This window comes from Mesocricetus auratus, unplaced genomic scaffold, assembly GCF_017639785.1.
Source record: "Mesocricetus auratus isolate SY011 unplaced genomic scaffold, BCM_Maur_2.0 Super-Scaffold_100011, whole genome shotgun sequence".
In the NCBI taxonomy this organism is placed as follows: Eukaryota; Metazoa; Chordata; class Mammalia; order Rodentia; family Cricetidae; genus Mesocricetus; species Mesocricetus auratus.
In genome coordinates this window covers 11634580-11640976 of record NW_024429195.1, presented here as the reverse complement: position 1 = coordinate 11640976, position 6397 = coordinate 11634580, and the positions used below count along the sequence as shown (strand labels likewise).

The 6397-nt window shown below is 41.8% G+C and overlaps 1 pseudogene; it reads left to right on the top strand.

The window, feature by feature from the left end:
• The first annotated feature begins 217 nt into the window (after window positions 1–217).
• LOC101831064 lies at window positions 218–991 on the top strand (annotated as a pseudogene).
• Window positions 992–6397: the final 5406 nt, after the last annotated feature.

Below are 6397 nucleotides of genomic sequence, written 5' to 3'. Positions count from 1 at the left end.
GGGGTCAGCTGGCTATGTAGCAAGGCCCTGTCTCAAAAACAACAGCAGCAATAAAATCAAACTGCTTCAAAGTAGAAAGGGTAGTTTGTCGTTGCTGAAACTGAGCTGGGACTCCCTTTAATTATATTTGTCTGATTATGTACACTAATGTGATGAGTTTGGGGTTTGAGCTGAGCTCAACCAAAAACCAGTTAAACTGGACCACATCTTAGCAATAATGACAAATATTATTATTAGGGTAACAACGTCCCTGAAATTAAAATGATGAGGATAATGGCATCTCTCTAGTCTTACCGTTACCCGGAACAGTGACAGGAACACGTGCCATCTCACTTTGTCTGATTAGGATCAGGTCCAAACTAGCCAAAGCCAGAAGCTGCTAACGAGCCCCACCTATGGATGCCTAAATAAGTAAAATGATTTCCATTGATTCTTAGAGATGCGAATTAAATTCCAGCAAGTTCCTAATTCTATGTGGGTCACACTAAAAAGTATGGGCTTTTCTTTTCTGGGTCAAGTGATTGGTTCTGATTCTTCTCTGATTGTAGATAATAAGGCCCCAAGCATAAAACTGACTCTTTTCTACCGTGACTCATCACTGTATATAACCCGTGATTAATAAATACATGTTGTACTGAATAGTTATTTTCGTGGTTTGTCCTGTCCCAATTTTATACATTACTTTCAAAGAAAATAAAAGATGTGCACAGTTGTCCTTTCTGCCTAGAGAGCAGGCACTGTCTTGACATGAGCCGGTGAGTTCGTGGACCTGTACGTGACATGGAAATGCTCCATGAGCAACCATATCATTGGTGCTGAGGACCATGCATCCATCCAGATGAATGTGGCTGAGGTTGATAGTTGCAGAGGCCGGTTTAATGGTCAGTTTAAAACCTATGCTATCTGCAGGGCCGTTTGTTGGATGGGCGAGTCAGATGACTCTGTTCTCCGACTGGTTAAGGCTGATGGAATTGTCTCAAAGAACTTTTGACCAGAAGAGATGGTGGAATACTTGTCATAAATAAAAGTGAGAAAGTTCCTTAAAAAAAAAAGATGTGCACAGTCTTTAATTCTGGACTGTAAAGTCAACATTCACAAAAAAAAGGAATGAAGTTCTAAGTCTTCAAGAATGTTGCTATCGCAGCCTGCTTGGGAACTTTGCCTAAAATCTGAGTTCCACCCTTCATTCCTACCTTCCTTCCCCCAAAGCAACATTGTTAGAGATTTAGCTTCTCAAATGAAACCCATTGGCAAGGAAGAGCTCAAACATTGCCTGAAATCAAAGACGAAATGATGATTATAATGAATTAAAAAAATAACCTGTGGCTGAGAACACGTCTGATATGGTTTCAAGCTTGAATTATTCCTGTAGTCATGGCATCTGTGTGTATTAAGTTCCAGTGAGATTTATGCTATTAAGTGAAATAAGTTAAGTACTATATCTGATCCAAAATACATTCTGCAGGAAAGGAGACTCCAAAATTGAGGGTGGGGGTGGGGGACTGATGAGCGATGGGGAAACATGAGAGGGAAGTAGGGACAGGCAATTTCCATTTGCTCAGCTAAGCTCTGCACTCCCTTTACCACAGTGTCTACTCCAAAGACAGAAGGAATTTTGGTAATGGCTTATAATGTAGGTATTCATGCCATTGTGAGGATAAGTAAGGATTAGGTTTGTAGGGAGAAATAAAAGTTGAGAATTCAGATGACCTCGAACAGCTGAAGCAGATTCATTTAAGGCCAGAGAGGTGACATGTCTAGTATTGGCCCCCAAACAGGGGCAGGACCCAGCTGCTGGATGTACAGACTTGGAGAGAGCACAGGCTATGAGCAGTAGGCTGGGGCTTTTGTAGGTCGGGATAGAGAAGTCCGAAGGGGAGCTCATTAGTGGCCGGAAGAGGAAGTTGAGCTCGTTAGGGGCCCGGAAGAGGAAGTTAGCTGCTTTCACAAGGCAAACTGTGCTTTGAGTCTACAGGTCTCTTGTCTCCTGAGGCCACTGCATGTCTAGGGTTGGCAGCACCTGCTTCTTCTGCAATCCCCACAGAGCTGACTCCCTGGGACTTAGAGCTGGCTCTCAGGGCCTTGACTTTGACAGGGTGGGGGTGAGGTGGGCTTCTTTTAGCCATGGTGGAGGACTGGGGACATCTGATGGCTAAGGGATAAAGACAGAGCTTGTGGTGGTTAGTGTTGATTATCTACCTGATGGCATCTCAAACCGTGGTATCTACTTGACAGTGTCTCAAATCATCGAGGCAACAGACCTCCGAGAGACACTATATAGGATCTCCTAGAGTGGGTCACTTGGGGTGGGAGGATCTACTCTGACTGTGCTGTCCTGTGCACTGGGGTCTCAGTCTGAACCAGATGGAGAAAGTGAGCTAAACACTATTTTTTAATTGAAAAAAGTACCTCTTTTAAAATACAATATACTCTGATTATAGTTCTCCTTCCCCAACTCCATCCAGAACCTCCCCACATCCCCACCTACCCTAATGCATATTCTTTCTTGCTCTCTACCATCAGAAAACAAATAGGCATCTAAAAAATAAAATAAAAATAAATAATAAGGTAAGCCAGGCAATGGTGGTGCATGCCTTTAATCTCAGCTCTCTGGAGGCAGAGGAAAGTGGGTCTCTGAGTTTGAGGCCAGCCTGGTCCACAAAGAAAGTTCCAGGACAGCCAGTGCTATACAGAGAAACCCTGTCTTGAAAAGCAAAAACCAACAAAAGATAAAATAAAAACCAACCAGAATAGGACAAAACAAACAAACAGAAAAAGGCCCAAAGAAAGAAATCACAGGAAACACATAAAGACCCAGAAACACACACAATTGCACACACAGAAATTCCATAGAAACAAAACTGGAAATCATAATATGTAAGCAGAAGATATGTAAGACAAGAATCTTAAAAAAATAAGAATAAGAGCTCAAAGCCTTATGAGACAAAAGTAAAAAGTCTCCAAAAATGCCATTGTTTTGTGTTGACCTGTCCTGAAGTGTGGTTTGATACCCAGTGAGACTCCGTTGGAGGAAGCGAATTTTTCATTTGCAAGAAATTATCAATTGGAGTTAGCATATGGGCTAAGTATTGGTGTTTATGTCCATTTCCCCTCTCGGCGCTGGCACCCCCCATCTGGCTTAGACCTGCTGCCTGGCTTAGTCTCTGTGAGTTTCTATGTGGTCAGTCCAGTTGTGTCTAGAAGGCATCATTTCCTCGCTGTCTTCATCTCCTCTGGCTCTTACAATCTTTTCTACCCCATCTTCCACAGATTTCCCTGAGCCCTGAAGCTGGGACTGGGGGTGGGACTGATGGAGGTACCCCTTTTAGATTGAGTGTCTCTATTTGTTCCTATCTATTGCAGGAACAAAACTTATAATAGATAGGAATATTACACTGTCCTCCCAAGCATCCCCACCAGTGTGAGTGTCCTGGAAACTCTCTCCTACACACAGTAGTTATTTTAGGATTTCCATTGTTTTGATAAACACCTTGACCAAAAGCCAGTCGGGGAGGAAAAGGTTTTCTTGGCTTACACATCCATATTGGTGTTCATCATCAAATGAACTTAGGTGGGGAACTCACACAGGGCAGGAACCTGGAGGCAGGAGCTGATGCAGAAGCCATGGAGGGATGCTGCTTAACTGGCTTGCTTTCCCTAGCTTGCTTAACCTGCTTTTTTATAGAACGCAGGACCACCAGCCCACAGACAGACTCACCCATAGTGAACTGGACACTCCCACATAAATCACTAATTAAGAAAATGCCCTACATCCCAGCTTATGAAGGCATCTTCACAATGGAGGCTCCCTTTTCCACAATGACTCTACCTTGTGTCAAACTGACATAAAACTAGCCAGCACAGTTGTCTGTTGTTCTAAGCCTTTAGGTTTCCGCACTTAAGAACAAATTCAAGCACTGTGTGGGTTTAGTGTATGTCAAAGAGTGCTATGTGACAATTTCCTCCCAGATAGACTATTTCATCTCAGAGGAAACCCTGCCTGAAGTTTGTACAGTTTATCCAGTTTATCCTTGCTTTCCAGCTTTGGTGAGCCATCATCCACGCTGGGGTGGGCTTTGGTGATGTAACTGTCTTCGAGTCATTTCTGCTCCCATAGTCCTGTAATTAAGCCCAACAGAACTCACTGTTTCAGCAAATTGAACTTTTGTTGTTCCTTACTTTGGTCTTCCATTGGTTCGCTATCTGGGGTGAGTAGACATTTGGTCACATTTCTCCATGAATAGGGTCACACAACATAGTATGTGCCTTTACAGGCTTTAATGTGTCATCATGAGATAATTATGGACTGATCATGGGGAAGAAATGGGGGAAAGCTACTAGGAGAAAAAAGCCAACAGGAGCTGGTTATCATGGGTGGGGACAGAAGATTATGTGCCACCCTGAAGGTTTCTCCTCTGAGCTTTGAAGAGAGCCACACACACTGTCAACACTTCACAAATATTAAATATCCCACAGAGCAAAGTATTCTTGTGCTAAGTGGATTCATAGTGTTCGAACATTTTTCAGTCAGTTAGGGTGTTGCCTACTGGAAGCAAACCTCCTCATCTTTTGGTTTTCTGCCAGAAACGCAGATCTCCAGCTCACGTTTAATAACTCAAGGTTCCAGGTGTGTCTTGAGCCATGCCCGGGTTTTCTTTGTTTTCATTGACTTAGTTTTGTTCATTCTGACCCTTTCTGGTTTGGCCACATGATTGCTGCTGGCTTGTGCTAAGTGGGGTGTTTAGGTGGGTGCAGTGTAGTCAGAGATCAGACTCTAAGCATAGTTTAGATGTGTACTCAATAAATAAGGATGGGTTATTTCTTGATTAACCAATGTCTAAATAGCCAAATTAATCAGTGTTAACCACACTGGCAGTCATTTTAGGAATGTTGCTATGATTTAAATAGACCTATAACCTCTAAGGAAATAGAAGCAGTCATCAAAAGTCTCCCAACTAAAAAAAGCCCAGGGCCAGATGGTTTCAGTGCAGAATTCTACAAGAAATTCAAAGAACAGCTTATACCAATTCTTCTCAAAGTATTCCATGCACTAGAAGCAGAAGGGTCCTTGCCAAACTCTTTCTACGAGGCTTCAATAACCTTGATACCCAACCCACACAAAGACAAAACTAAGAAAGAGAACTTCAGACCAATATCCCTCATGAACATTGATACAAAAATACTCAATAAAATGCTGGCAAATCAGATCCAAGAACACATCAGAACACTCACCCACCACTATCAAGTAGGCTTCATCCCAGGCATGCAGGGTTGGTTCAACATACGAAAATCCATCAACGTAATCCACCATATAAACAAGCTGAAAAAAAAATCACATGATCATCTCACTGGATGCTGGAAAAGCCTTTGACAAAATCCAACACCCCTTCATGATAAAGGTCTTGGAGAGATCTGGGATAACAGGAACTAACCTCAACATAATAAAGGCTATATACAGCAAACCAACAGCCAACATCAAACTAAATGAACAGAAACTCAATGCAATTCCCCTAAGATTAGGAACAAGACAAGGGTGTCCACTCTCTCCATACTTCTTCAATAATGTACTTGAAGTTCTAGCTAGAGCAATACGACAACAAAAGGAGATCAAGGAGATACAAATTGGAAAGGAAGAGGTCAAACTTTCACTATTTGCAGATGATATGATAGTTTACATAAATGACCCAAAAAAACTCCATCAGGGAACTCCTGCAGCTGATAAATACTTTCAGCAAAGTGGCAGAATACAAGATCAACTCAAGAAAATCAGTTGCCCTACTATATACAGATGATAAAAGGGCTAAGAAAGAAATCAGAGAAACATCGCCCTTTACAATAGCCACAAACAGCATAAAATACCTTGGGGTAATGCTAACCAAACAAGTGAAAGACCTGTATAGCAAGAGCTCTGAGTCTTTAAAGAAAGAAATTAAAGAAGACACCAGAAGGTGGAAAGATCTCCCATGCTCTTGGATAGGTAGGATCAACATAGTAAAAATGTCAATCTTACTGAAAGCAATATACAAATTTAATGCAATCCCTGTTAAAATCCCAGCACAATTCTTCACAGACCTTGAAAGAACAATAATCAACTTTGTATGGAAAAACAAAAGACCCGCGATACCCAAAACAACCTTATTCAACAAAGCAACATCTGGAGGCATCGCCATCCCTGATTTCAAGCTCTATTATAGAGCAGTAGTCCTGAAAACAGCTTGGTATTGGCACAAAAATAGACAGGTAGACCAATGGAATAAAATTGAATACCCTAATATTAACCCATACATGTATGAACATCTGATGTTCGACAAAGAAGCTAAAAATATACAATGGAAAAAAAGAAAGCATCTTCAACAAATGGTGCTGGCATAACTGGATGTAGAAGAATGTGGATAGC